Consider the following 15,391-nt stretch of genomic DNA (forward strand, 5'->3'; position numbering starts at 1 on the left):
TATTAGTTTGCATTCACATCATTACACTTTACTCCTTTTATTAAGCAATTAAGATTCCAGTTGAATCTTAGCTTTTTTTTTTTTTTGTATTTGAAAATAATCCCCAGCAAAATAAATGAGAATTAAAAATTTACTCTCCGTTTCTGTGGGTCTGGTTAAATCTTGGGCCTTTTTATTTTTTTATTAAATTTTTTCGAATAAAAATAAAAATTAAAATTTTTTCCTCTGTCTTAGAGTACCCGGTTAGCTTTAATTCAGCGTTACAACGCCTCCAATAATGCTGCGATACACGGACACACACTCATACATTAAGCCGTCCGCTTGCGACCTCATACATCCACTCATTCACACTTACGTACTCGGCTCATAGCGTCACAATCCCCTCTCATGCTCGGCTTTGTGTGAGCGAGTAAGCTGCTATTGCAGCATCTCACTCTCGCGTCTCCTCTACTTCCCCGCTCATTTTCATTTCTCGAATAGCGCGCTTCTGATTGGCTATCGTTTTTAATTCATAACTCAAATTCTATGGCCCAAAAAAATTTTTGGCTCAGGAACTTTCGATTCAGTATTTTTTTCTCTATCGACCCCAACAATTACTCCCGCCACTTCAGAGACACCCTGTATAATCATATATAAGTATATATGATTAGGCAAATTCATTTTTTCCCGGGCAAGTACAAAAGTACAAGTAGAACAATACAAGTACAGTACAAGTACAAAAGTACAAGTACAGAAGGTCGAGTACAAAAGAACAAGTACAAAAATACAACTACAAAATTACATGTTTAAGAATACAAGTACAAAAGTACTAGTACACAAGTACGAGTAAAAGAGTACAAGTACAAAAGTACAAGTTCAAAAGTACAAGTACAAAGGAACAAGCACAAAAGTACAAGTACAAAAGTACAAAAACAATGTTGTGAGTACGAAAATAATGGTTCAAAATTTCGAGTACAATATAACTAAGGCCGGGAATTTGGTTTTTTTGAAAGACAAAGATAAAAGATAGGCGTGGCCAAGCTCTCTGATTAGTTAAAAAAAAAATAAATTGTTTTGTTCCTTGCTTAGACCTGAAACAAGTTGCATGGTAAAAAAAAAAGTTGGATTGCTAAACCAAAATAAAAATAATAAAAACATTAACCTAGAATTTTAAATTGATATCGTTCATTTTATTGAAGCTCGCGCTAGAAATTTTGGTCTTGCTCAAGTTGTTGGTTTTGGTCTGGCACATAGTCGTATCGGTTATCTAACTAATGAACTCGTCCGTAAAATTGCTCAAGGTCCTGCTTAGCATTTTGCTAACGGTCTGTCACATGGTCTTGCACATGGTCTTGCACATGGTCTCGCGGGTAGATTTTCTCATGGTGTTGATCATAGTCTTGCTAATAATTTTGCTCAGCATCTCAGACATGGTCTTTCTAATGGACATTCTCCGCTCGTGATCTTGTTCATGGACTTGCGCATAGGGTTGCTGGTAATCTTGCTCAGCATCTCGGACATAATCTTGTTAGTAGTCTGTTTCTAGTCTTTCTCGTGATCTTTCCCATGGTCTTGATCATGGTCTTACTAGGGTCTTTCTCACAGTCTTGCATATGGTCTTGCTGGTCATCTTTCTCGTGATCTTTATGGCGGTTTTGCTCTTGATCTTGCTCATAGTCTTGCACATGGTTGTGCTGGTAATCTTGCTCAGCATCAGGACCACGGTCCAGTGGTCTTTCTCATGGTCTTCTTGATGGTCTTTCTCATGGTCTCGTTCATGGTCTCACTTGTGACCTGGCCCATGGTCTTTCTCACAGTATTGCTCGTGATCTTGCTTATGGTCTTACACATGGTCTCGCTGGTAATCTTGCTCAGCATCTGGGCCATGCTCTTGCTGGTGGTCTTTCTCATGGTCTTGCTCATGGCCTTGCTCGTGATCTTTCTCGTGATCTTCCTGACAGTCTTGCTCTTGATCTTGCTTATGGTTTTGCACATCGGCTTGCCGGTAATCTTGCTCAGCACCTTGGATATGGTCTGGCTGGTGGTCCATCTCATGGTCTATTTCACGGTTTTGCACATCGTCTTGCTGGTAATCTCGCTTACCACCTCGGGCTTGTTCTTACTGGTAGTCTTGTTCATGGTCTTGTACATGGTCTTACACATAATCAGCATCTGAGCTATGGTCTGCTGGTGGTCATTCTCTCGGTTATGTTTATAGTCTTTCTTGTGATCTTTCTTATGGTCTTGCTCACGGTTTTGCACATGGTCTTGCTGTATATCTTGCTCAGCGTCTAGGCCATAGTCTCGCTGGTGGTCATTTTCGTGTTCCTGTTCATGGTCTTCCTCGTGGTCTATTTTGTGATCTTTTTCATGGTGTTGCTCATGATCTTTCTGTTAATATTTCTCAGCATCTCAGACATGGTCTTGCTTGTGGGCTTTTTAATGGTTTTGTTCAGTCTTGTTTGTGATCTTTCTCACGGTCTCACACATTGCTGGTAATCTTGTTAGTAATCTTGCTCAGCACCTCGGGCTTGGTCTTACTGGTAGTCTTGCTCACCCTATTGCTCGTGATCTTACTCATGGTCTTGCTGGAAATCTTGCTTAGCATCTGGGTTATGGTCTTGCTAGCGGTCTTGCTCGTGATCTTGCTTATGGTATTGCTTACGGTTTTATACGTGGTCTTGCTTATGGACTTACTCATGGTCTTGCACATAGTAATCACTTACAATCTTGCTCAGTATCTTGCTCGTGATCTTGTTTGACGTATCCCGTCGTGAATAATACATATCGAAAGTATCGTAATACCTTAACCTAAAGAAACATAATGCTGTTGTGAATCTTCTTCTTCACTGGACAGAGACCAACGAATAGAGAAGGGCTGTTGCGGAATCATTCAAACATTCCCGCAACAAACTGGTAGCACCGAGGCGCTGCTACACAAGCGCCCTCGGGTGTCCTACCTCAACTCAACTATCTCACCGGCAAGCAGCCATACTCCTCATAACACGTGCTAATTGTACAGTGTACACACGCATTTACCGTGACCGGTGCATTTCTTTGTGTATTAAAAAAATCATCAAGCTCATCCACTCAACTTTACTGAAGCCAACTACAGCATCGCTACTCATCTTTATTCACCAGAAATCATTGGCAACTCAGGTACAATTAAGTATCTATTGTAAATCATCTGAGATCACTTTATCACAACCTATACTCTCATGTTCCCTCTCTCTCTCTCTCTCTTACTCATTGTCACATGGCTTACCCATGTGTCGCTCTTTCTCATACATATGTATGGCAGCCACCTACACTTTCCACCCAGCAACAATCACGTGTTACAAGTGTTAATAGAAATTCGTCATGATGCGGCAAAATCAAATGTCGCATTGCAGATGTTGCTTGGTGGAGATTGGGGGTGACTGCTACCAACTCTTGGGCCTGTTAGCCATTCTGAGTTCAACAGGGTGTGTTCTATCTCGCAGACCCACGTAATCAATTAAGCTCATTAGTTTTAAGGCTCATTCGCTCACACTGTGAAAGTTAATTATATTATTAATTGATTAATAATCCAGTGACTCTAATTTATACAGCTCATCCAATTAATCATTACTGTGAACTCTACAGATTCAAGCTCAAGCTCTCACTACACTTGCATTCATTCACTCTATTAATCATTGCATTCAGTCAATCCAATTCATACGCTCATACTATGACTATTAATTAAGTGTAATTAATTAATCGTCTGGTGACCTAATTCTACAACATTACTCATATTTATCGCTCATAATTGCTAGTGTTAATTACATTGTAAATTAATTAACAGTTCAATTGAAGATCAAATTTCTACAACTCACACTCAGTATAATTAATATACATTAATTGATACAACTCAATTAAACTCAACCAACGCGTACTCATGAATCAATGTAATAATTCAAGATCATAATAAGTTTTCAAAGTGCTCAATATTTGTAGACTACTCAAACTCTGTACAATCAAAACTATGCCTGTTATTAATTTTAGAATAAATATCATTATAACCACGAATGTGTCTCCTCCATCTCTTAACACCTAGTCCCGGCAAAATAAAAATTTAATGTTAAGATCATTATCTTACAAGGGCTTACATTAAATAATGTTCAAATACTAGAAACGTATACTTACCGACAATAATCATTTATTTACTATTTGCAGAAATTCGATTAGGCGATGTAAATATTAAAATATTTGTTTTGATCTTTTAATCAAAATATTTTCATGACGTATGTATAGTCGCCCATGACCAACAGGCTTAAGTATTATTAAATATACGGATATGATATAATCTCGAGTTTTGTATAAAATTTATTGTTTATAAACGATCTCAATGTAAACAATCAATGAGAAATTAACACGACTAGCAATATGGGAGTAGTATGAACTGCTGAAGAACATGAAAGAAATTTAATGAAGCCAAAATGCCATCATGCTACTTTGCTTTAGAAAGTTTTTGGACAACAAGCTTATAAAGACAAAGATCATACTGGGACGACCCTTAGGACACATGTGGCAGTTCAAAAATCTCTTGCTGGCTGCAATATTTAACGTCATAGCGTCATTAATTGATGCATTCATATCTGTCTGAAACAAAAATTAGGCTTTCATGTGAATATATTATTACCAGCTGTTACCCGCCCGCTTCGCTGGGCATTTTATAGAATTGTATTTTTAGATCTAAATTTGAAATTTAATTAGAGTATTGTTTTGACTTTGACAAATTCCAAATTTCATCGAATTAGCATATACCTTTTATCTATGTAATTATTCCAGCTAATATTCATTGTAACTATCAATGTGCAATCATTATAATGTTTGCGTTAAATTTTTTCAAAAATGAATAATAATTGACACGCAGAAACAAAATTTGAAATGAGAATTTGGAGTCTATAGGAACTATAGCTTGGAAATTAAAAATTTTTAATGTTAACACCCACCTTCCCAAACCCCTGTGAGATGAGCTATCGTAAAATTTGGCGATAGAATTTTTCTAAATCTCTTACCGAAGATTCCTACCAAATTTGGAGTCGATAGGAGCTATAGTTTGAAAACGGGAATTTTTCATTATTAACGCCCCCGCAATCCTCTTTGGGGTAGAATATCGTAAAATTCGTTTATAGATTATTTCTATACCTTTAACAGAAGATTCCTACCAAATTTGGAGTTCTATAATTGATGGGTGCCACTTGATGGGTTTCTTAGATTGGCGAATCAAAATGACATTTTCTAAAAAAAAAAAGAGAGAGAGATATACGGAAGGGGGAAGAATTCACGGGAGGGGAGGGGAAGAACGAGAGGGAGGGGAGGGAGTAGCATACGTGATGGTAGACGAAAAATTCATTATAGCTAGGAATTGCGTAAAATCCGTTCTTAGTGAGCGTCTACATCACCAATGGAGTAATTATGCTAAATTCCAAGTCAATCGGGCGAATAGTCTCGGAGATCTTATGATGAGTGAGTGAGTGGTATTTCGCTTATATACAGGGTGTCTCTGAAGTGGCGGGAGTAATTGTTGGGGTCGATAGAGAAAAAAATACTGAATCGAAAGTTCCTGAGCCAAAAATTTTTTTGGGCCATAGAATTTGAGTTATGAATTAAAAACGATAGCCAATCAGAAGCGCGCTATTCGAGAAATGAAAATGAGCGGGGAAGTAGAGGAGACGCGAGAGTGAGATGCTGCAATAGCAGCTTACTCGCTCACACAAAGCCGAGCATGAGAGGGGATTGTGACGCTATGAGCCGAGTACGTAAGTGTGAATGAGTGGATGTATGAGGTCGCAAGCGGACGGCTTAATGTATGAGTGTGTGTCCGTGTATCGCAGCATTATTGGAGGCGTTGTAACGCTGAATTAAAGCTAACCGGGTACTCTAAGACAGAGGAAAAATTTTAATTTTTATTTTTATTCGAAAAAATTTAATAAAAAAATAAAAAGGCCCAAGATTTAACCAGACCCACAGAAACGGAGAGTAAATTTTTAATTCTCATTTATTTTGCTGGGGATTATTTTCAAATACAAAAAAAAAAAAGGCTAAGATTCAACTGGAATCCAAAAAGAGATGGATGAAAAAATTTTTATTTTTTATTTTTAATCAGCAAAATTATTTTTCTTTAAAAAAGAGCCCAATCTCGACTGGAGCAAGAAAAAATGATTGAAAAATTTTATTATTAATTTTCAATCAACAAAATTATTATAAAAAAATAAATGGGCCCAAGTCTCAACCGGACCCAAACAAACGGATAAAAATTTTTATTACTTACTTAATTTGCTGGAAATTATCTTTAAAAACGAAAAAATGCCCAAGACTCGATCGGATCCAAAAAAATAACAGTACAAAAATTTTTCCTTATTTTCAATCAGCAAAATTGTTTCTTTTAAAAAAGGCCCAATCTCGACTGGAGCAAAAAAATGATTAAAATTTTATTATTAATTTTCAATCAACAAAATTATTTAAAAAAAAAAATAGTCCGCAGACTCAACCGGACCCAAACAAACAGATAGATAGTTTTAATTACTTATTTATTTTGATGGGAATTATTTTAAAAACGAAGAAAATCGCCCAAGACTCGACCGGACCCAAAAAAAAAAAAATAAATTGAAAAATTTTGTTTTCATTTTCAATCAGCCAAATTAATTTCTTTTCGAAACAAGGCCCAATCTCAAACAGACTAAGAGAAACTAATTAAAAAATTTTATTTTTTATTATTAATCAAATATTATTTAAAAAAGAAAATAAGCCACAGACTTAACCGGACTTAAACAAACGGATAGAAAATTTTTATTACTTACTTAATTTGCTGGAAATTATCTTTAAAAACGAAAAAATGCCCAAGACTCCATCAGACCGAAAGGGAGATGAATAAAAAAATTTTACTATTCATTTTTAATCATCATAATTAACTTTTTTATAATAAAAGGCTCAATTTCGACCGGACCCAGAAAAAATGATCCAAAAATTTTATTTTTTATTGTTGATCATCAAAACTAATTAAAAAAACAAATGAGGCCCTAGACTCAACTGGACCCAAACAAACGGATAAATAATTTTTATTACTTATTTATTTTGCAGGAAATTATTTTTGAAAACGATAAAAATGCCCTAGACTCGACCAGACCCGAAATAAAATAAATTGAAAATCTTTGTTTTTCTATTTTTAATCAGCAAAATTATTTTCCTTTGAAAAAGGGCCTGATCTCGACTGGAGCAAGAAAAATAATTGAAAAGTTTTATAATGAATTTTTAATCAACAAAATTTTTTTAAAAAAGAAAATAGGCCCCAGACTTAACTGGACCCAAACAAACGGAAAGAAAACTTTTATTCCTGTTTTTTTGTTGGGAATTATTTTTCGAAACAAAAAAATTGCCCAAGACTCGACCGGACCCGAAAAAGATAAATCGAAAATTTTATTTCTAAATATTAATTAACTAAATTATTAAGAAAAAAAAATAGACCCAAGACGCAGCAGGACCCAAATAAACGGATAGAAATTTTTTATTACTTGATCACCAAGATTAATTTTCCTTGAAAAGAAAGGCCCAATCTCAAACAGACTTCGAATAACTGATTGAAAAATTTTATTATCAATTATTAATTAACAACATTATTCTTAAAAAAAAATTAATAGGCCCCAGACTCAATCGGACCCAAACAAACGGATCGAAAACTTTTATTTCCCATTCATTTTGCTAGGAATTATTTTTAAAAACGAAAAAATGCCCAAGACTCGACCAGAGCCAAGAATAGAAGAATGCAAAAAAATTTATTTTCTCTTTTCAATAACAAACAAAAATTTATTGAACAAAAATCAGCCTAATCTTGACAAGACGATAAAAAACTGATTGAAAAAATTTATTATCAATTATTAATTGACAAAATTATTTCAAAAAAAGAAAGGCCCCAGACTCAACCGGACCAAAACGAACAGATAGAAAATTTTTATTACTTATTTCTTATGCTCGGAATAATTTTTGAAAACAGAAGGAATTGCCCAAGACTCAACCGGACCCAACCAAACGGATGGAAAACTTTCATTTCTCATTTATTTTGCTGGGAATTATTCTGTAAAATAATTTTTCAATTAATCGTCAGGTAAAATGTCAAAAAATAAATTAAAACAAACATTGAACTCAAGTCCCAATAATTTTGATATTTTAATTAAAATTATTTTTTAATTAATTGACAGGTAAAATGTCAAATAAGGAATTGAAAAAAAAAATCGCTCTCGAGTCCTGATAATTTTGATATCTTTAATAGAATTATCTATCAGTGAATTAACAGGTAGAATGTCAAATTATAAATTAAGAAAAAAATTGAACTCAAGTCCGAATAATTTTGATATTTTTATTAGAATTATCTATCAGTGAATTAACAGGTAGAGTGTCAAATTATAAATTAAGAAAAAAATTGAACTCAAGTCCGAATAATTTTGATATTTTTATTAGAATTATCTATCGGTGAATTAACAGGTAGAATGTCAAATTATAAATTAAGAAAAAATTGAACTCAAGTCCATTGTTTGTCCGGTTGATTCTGGGCCCTATTTTTTTCAAAATAATTTTCTCGATTAATAATAAAAATAAAATTTTTCAATCAGTTTCTTCTAGTCCGGTTGAGATTGGGCCTTTTTTTGAAGAAACATGATTTTGGTGATTGAAAATAAGGAAAAAATTCTTTTAATTATTTTTTTTTGGGTCCGATCGAGTCTTGGGAATTTTCTTCGTTTTTAAAAATAATTTCCACCAAATTAAGTAAGTAATAAGAATTTTTATCCGTTTGTTTGGGTCCGGTTGAGACTTGGGCCCATTTATTTTTTTATAATAATTTTGTTGATTGAAAATTAATAATAAAATTTTTCAATCATTTTTTCTTGCTCCAGTCGAGATTGGGCTCTTTTTTAAAGAAAAATAATTTTGCTGATTAAAAATAAAAAATAAAATTTTTTCATCCATCTCTTTTTGGATTCCAGTTGAATCTTAGCCTTTTTTTTTTTTGTATTTGAAAATAATCCCCAGCAAAATAAATGAGAATTAAAAATTTACTCTCCGTTTCTGTGGGTCTGGTTAAATCTTGGGCCTTTTTATTTTTTTTTATTAAATTTTTTCGAATAAAAATAAAAATTAAAATTTTTTCCTCTGTCTTAGAGTACCCGGTTAGCTTTAATTCAGCGTTACAACGCCTCCAATAATGCTGCGATACACGGACACACACTCATACATTAAGCCGTCCGCTTGCGACCTCATACATCCACTCATTCACACTTACGTACTCGGCTCATAGCGTCACAATCCCCTCTCATGCTCGGCTTTGTGTGAGCGAGTAAGCTGCTATTGCAGCATCTCACTCTCGCGTCTCCTCTACTTCCCCGCTCATTTTCATTTCTCGAATAGCGCGCTTCTGATTGGCTATCGTTTTTAATTCATAACTCAAATTCTATGGCCCAAAAAAATTTTTGGCTCAGGAACTTTCGATTCAGTATTTTTTTCTCTATCGACCCCAACAATTACTCCCGCCACTTCAGAGACACCCTGTATAGATTTTAATACTCATTAGAGAATTTTATGTTTTATTTATTGGCGCCAGATGTACAGCTTGTCTAACAAACTCTGATACATCTTTCACTTAAATCTACTTTTCTTTCACTAATTTTATAATTTATTATTTCATTTTAGTATTCCAACTTAATAGTTAATCTATATTTCAATCTATAACGGTAGTAAATACTTTCGTAGACGTTGGGTCGTTTCCTTAGTTTCAGCTTATCGTATATAGCAGATCCTTTTCAAAGTTTGAGCTTATAGGAGCTACAGCTCGGAAATTTAAAAATTCAATTGTTAACACCCACCCCCGCAACCCCCTGTCGGAAGGGATATCGTAAAATTCGTTCATAAATTATTTTTACATCACTTACACAAAATTCATACAAAATCAGGAGTCTGTAGTAGCTAGAAGTCGAAAATTGTTAATTTTCATTGTTAACGTCCACCCCCGCAATTCATATTGGGAGTAGATTGTCATAAAATACGATCTTAGATCATTTCTACATCCCATAGAACAGATTCTTACCAAATTCTTAGCCTTTAGAAGCTACAGCTAAAAAATTTAAAATTTTCATTGTTAAGATCCACCCCCGCATTCCTCTGTGGATTAGGATATCGTAGAATTCGTTCGTAAATTATTTTTACATTACTTACACAAAATTCATACAAAATTAAAAGTCTGTAGGAGCTAGAAGTCAAAAATTTTTAATTTTTGTTGTTGACGTCCACCCCCGCAATCCATATTGGGAGTAGATTGTCATAAAATCCGCTCTTAGATCATTTCTACATCACATATAGGAGATTCCTACCAAATTTGAAGTCGATAGCAGCTATAGGTTAAAAATGGGAATTTTCCATTGTTAACGCCCCCGCAACCCCTCTTGGGGATGGAATTTCGTAAAATCCGTTCTTAGCTGATCTCTACTCGGCGAAAGGAATAATCCTACCAAATTTCAAGTCGCTACGCCTTATGGTTCCAGAGATATCGTGATGAGTCAATATATAGGTGGAAATCTCTTATATCTATATATAGATTAAAGAAAATTTGTATGAATAATTTGATAATTTTATAAAACTATAGATTCAATACCATTATATTCAAAGAAAATCGAAACGATTATTTTAATTGTGGAATAGAGGACGCTATCAGGGTTCTTCGACGATTTCCGGTCGGTTGAAGTACACAACAACAAATTTCTCTAAATTTTCATTCGTTAAAGATTGACGATTTGACCGCAGAATACTTTTAAAACTGGAAAAAGATCGTTCAACTTCGCAGGATGTCGTTGGTGCGTACCGCATGCACTGGATATCGGCATAATTCTATCCATTCGGAATGTTCTGGTTGTGTTCTCCACGTAAGCTTCTACAAATATTAAATATGTCGGTCGAAAATCCAGCGTTGTTAAGAGTAACGTTATGAATTTTCGCTTTAATATTTGCAGGGATAACTGGGTCTCTCTGGATCGTTTCAGCAACTTCATTGAAGATCCGAGCAGAGTCAAGAAGTGAAATTCCACGTCTCTCCAATTGCGTAATTGCTTCAATCATGAAACAAAAATGCTGATGAATGAACCGGAATTTGATGGAGATTAAGCGTTTCCCATAGATCTTGAGCGTGTTCAACAACGGCTGCATCCGGTTCCAGTTGCTGAATTACTGCATGAACTTCTTCAAAGTTTTCACAATAATAGGAAGCTGCTTTCAACCACTCGCCCTATCTGGTAACGATAGGTTTAGGAGGTAAAGGGATTCTAGGATCAAGTTCATTAAATAAACGTTTCCTTTTTGGAGACTTGATGAAAACAGCTTTTGTTTCAGCAATAACATCGTTAGCTACTCCATAAGTTCCACGGATCTCTTCAGCAACACGATGGAGTCCATGAGCCAGACAAGACACGTGAACCAGCTTCACGTAATTATAATCAGTTTTAAGTAACCGCCCGGCTGCCATCATATATGGTGCTGCGTCCGATACAAATAACAGAACTTTTTCCCGCATGATCCTACCAGGTCAAAGCTTTATCAAAGCGTACTCAATAAATTCAGCAATACCTCGAGCATTAGCATGATTAATTTCAGCACAATGGATCATCCTTGGTGTTCCCGGAGTATCAGCAATGAGTGGAGTAACAATCGCATGAGTAATTAACCTGCCCAAGGAATCATTAGTCTCGTCCACAGATAATGAAATTCGATGGTAGCCGATTTCATCCCGAACTTGCTGCAAATTCTTACTGTATACTAGATCAGTGTAGGTTTCTCGCAAGGTTGATGGGTCAGGAATTTTCCTTTTAATATTCCTAGTTAAAAAGTCAAGGAACTTGGTGTTATTTAACTTCTCAAAAGGAATGTCGGCAGCCATAAACGCTTCCGCTAAATCGTAATAAAAAGCATGCATCCTGGAGGAACATTCACTTTTAGCTTCATCAGTCGGCTCAGCATCAGCGGCGTGTAATTCAGTATTGCAAAGGTGGAGCTTTGAGAAATGATGACGGCGGACATTAGTTTCGGTGACGTGATGGAGATTAATGGTGCAATACGTACAATAAAGATGATCATTATTTACAAGATTATATATACCATCTGGTATCGCTAAAACTGCCCTGATATTAGCCCAATATTCTTGGATAGGAGGTCTGGGCATTGAAAGGTATTATTGGGAAGATCAAGTGTATAAAAGGCCAAGTAAGCAAATACCACAGCTCTCGCGAGGTGTATGAAACACACACAGAGACTACCCAGTAAATTGATAAAAAAACAGATTAAAAAGAAAATAATTCGTAACTACAGCACTATAACACCGAAATGATATTAAAATATCGAGATAACAAACCCAAAGTATGCGTAAGCAATTGCTTTGAATGGACGATTATAATTTCAAACAAAGACTATCTGACAGTTTGACATTTATTGGAAGGAAGTAAACTAATAAGTTTTAGAGTAGTTAAAACAGTTGAAAAATATAATTTAAATCTATGATCGCAAATCTGAGTAAACAGACATTAAAAATAATTAATTAAAAAAAAATGTAATTGAGTTTTTTCAGACTCAGGGCTAGCCCAAAAACTTTACGACCATATCTCGGTAGAGCCTAGTACATTAATGAAGAAATGAAGATTTATTTCTCAATGCTTAATAACCAACCTAACTAACTATATCGGCAAATTTTATAGAGAAAAATTCAATGAACAAACTAAAATAAAAGTATTTCTGAATTAAACCTAGTTTAGAAAAAGTTTTACTCGTGTCTTGGTAAAATCTCTTGATTTTACTGTATGATAATAAACTTATTTTTTTTATTATTGAGAGTTACCTCTCGTAAAAAATTATTGGGCTCTTTTTATATTATAAAAAAAGCTGAAAAAACTTAAAGAGATGATTTAGGACAAGGACTAGCTGAGACATAGTTCGCGTAAATCTTGGATAAAACCTACAATTTTTTAGCAGTTGAGTGTGATTTTTGAATTTTTTGTGCTGATCTGCTTGGGCTGTTGGAAAAAGGCTAGTTTAAGAGAGCAAAATTATTTGAATAAACTAGAATAAAAGACATTTTGACCTACACCTAGCTTATAAAAAGTTTCGCTAATATCTTGATTTTTCTGTAATAGTAAACTTATGTTTTTCTATTTTTGACAGTTACATACCAAAATTAAATTATGAGTCTTGTTTTTATTGTAAAAAAAAAGCTTAACAATATTTAACAGAGATGTTTTTAGACTAGGACTAATTATGATATAGATATGTGTGTATTTTGGATGAAACTCACAATTTTTATGGAAGTTACGTGTGATTTCTGAATTTCTTGTGCTGAACTGCCTGAGCTTACCAAATAGGCTAGTTTTACAGAGAAAAATAACTGATCAATATAGAACGGAGATAATTGAAATGTCAAGCCAATTTTTTTGTAGCATTTTTATTTTACCCCAAAGAGAATATAAAAAAATACCGAACCCCTGCAACAACCGGAACAACCCCTAACAGCCACCCTTAGTTTTAAATAATTTGATATTCTTCTGTTTATTAATATATCAAGCCGATTTTTTTGTTGCGTCTTTATTTTACTCCAAAGGGAAGAAAAAAAAAATTACAAACCCCTGCGACCAATGAAACAACCCCTAAAAGCCACCCCTACTCTTGAAAATTTTATTACTTCGCTGTTTCTGAAAAAGGGGCTTGATATTCCACATTTTTTTTTCCAATCATGTTTTCTCGAACGTTCGGAACTTAAGGTTCATGATAATTTTGTCCTAAATTTCGTCTGAAAAGAGTTATGCTTATTTTTTTGGTTAGAAGAGGTTTTTGAATTGCGTAATAATTTCATACTGTTTCTCTTTTGTGAATTGCGAGTTTTATATGCATTGTAACATAAAAATTCTAATTTGAAAGTTGTCTCCTGTAGCTCAACAACGGCACAGTTCACGTTATTGTGAAATCTGTCAAATCTATCGGTCAATTTCCCAACCTTTCTTCTACTTCGTTGATAATCTAATATTGTTTTTATTATCAATTTTTCGCGATTTATTACGATCAATTTCAGTTTTTAAGATGTTTTCTTTAGTCTTTTGGCCAGTAGAAAAATCCTCAAGTGTTATTGGATCTAAATTAATTAATAAGCGACTTGATTTTAATCATGTGACAGTCAGATAAGGGCGAAAGTCCGTTTCCGCTTTTGCAATTGCGGAAAGCAGTAAGTAATAAACTTTTATATTGTTTCAAGATTTTCATAAAAATAATTTAAGAACTGTATAATCTTATAAATTAAATCGATTAATATCGCTTTCTTGTTCTTACAGAAGACATTACTTGGTTGGAGAGTTTGGTCGTTAATACATGTGGCTCTATTATCGGCCATACAGATAGTTATTTGAAACTTGGTGCATCTGCTAAACTTCCTTCCTGTTCAGATGACAAAAAAAGCTCAAAATGTAACTTTCCTGATTGCAATGTCGATGATCATCTGAATGATTCTGTTTCTACGACTGCTTCTGTTGATCGGTCATCTACACCTTTAAGTTTTACGGATCTAAATGTTTCTGTGGCGGTTGCTGCTCACAATGATTCTGCTTCTGCTTCTGCAGCTTTGAATGATGCGGTGACGATTGACACCAATCAAACAGCTATTTCAACTGCGTGTTCCCGTTTTAATCCTCGAACCGTATATACTACTCTTGATGGATCAGCGTCTACTCTTCCTGACCGAATAACTGCTCCTACTTCTGTTACTTCATCTAATCATGCATTTTCTGTTATCAGCCAAATTGCTACGAAAACTGCTTTGATTTTTCGATGGTTAATTTATGTCATTGTTGCCGCTGTTAACTACGCCTCTGTTTTGATGAGTACCGATGCATCTGCTAATCCTACGACTTCATCTTCTGCTAAGTCCCATGATGCTATCAGAACAGACCTTCTGTTAATACAGCTACGGTTGAATTAATTGAAGGGAGTAATGTTTTTATCGGGTGATTAAAGCTAAAGGATTTAATGAGATTTTCAAATAAACCGAAGGAAATGACTCGACGGCTGTTGCGCAGTATTATTGGTTAGGAACACTTGAAACGTCTCACTCTCACTGAGATTCGTTCGAGTTTCCACTTATCTACAATACCTACAACTATTGAAAGTAAATAATTTCAATTTCTCTTATAAATATATTAAATTCATAACAAAGTAATTATAGTGCAGATTAGTGGATATCGAAATCTATTGATATGTTACAGGCTTCACACAACAGAACACAAGCCCTGAACATCAGTTAACGTCAACTGAATTTAAGAGATGCGTAACTTTGTTTTTATATAATTAAAAAAATCCAAATAAAAAATTCAAATAAATT

The sequence above is a fragment of the Cotesia typhae genome, unplaced genomic scaffold (assembly GCF_013202065.1).
Source record: "Cotesia typhae breed Kobodo isofemale line unplaced genomic scaffold, CoteBio_Ctyphae scaffold_58, whole genome shotgun sequence".
In the NCBI taxonomy this organism is placed as follows: Eukaryota; Metazoa; Arthropoda; class Insecta; order Hymenoptera; family Braconidae; genus Cotesia; species Cotesia typhae.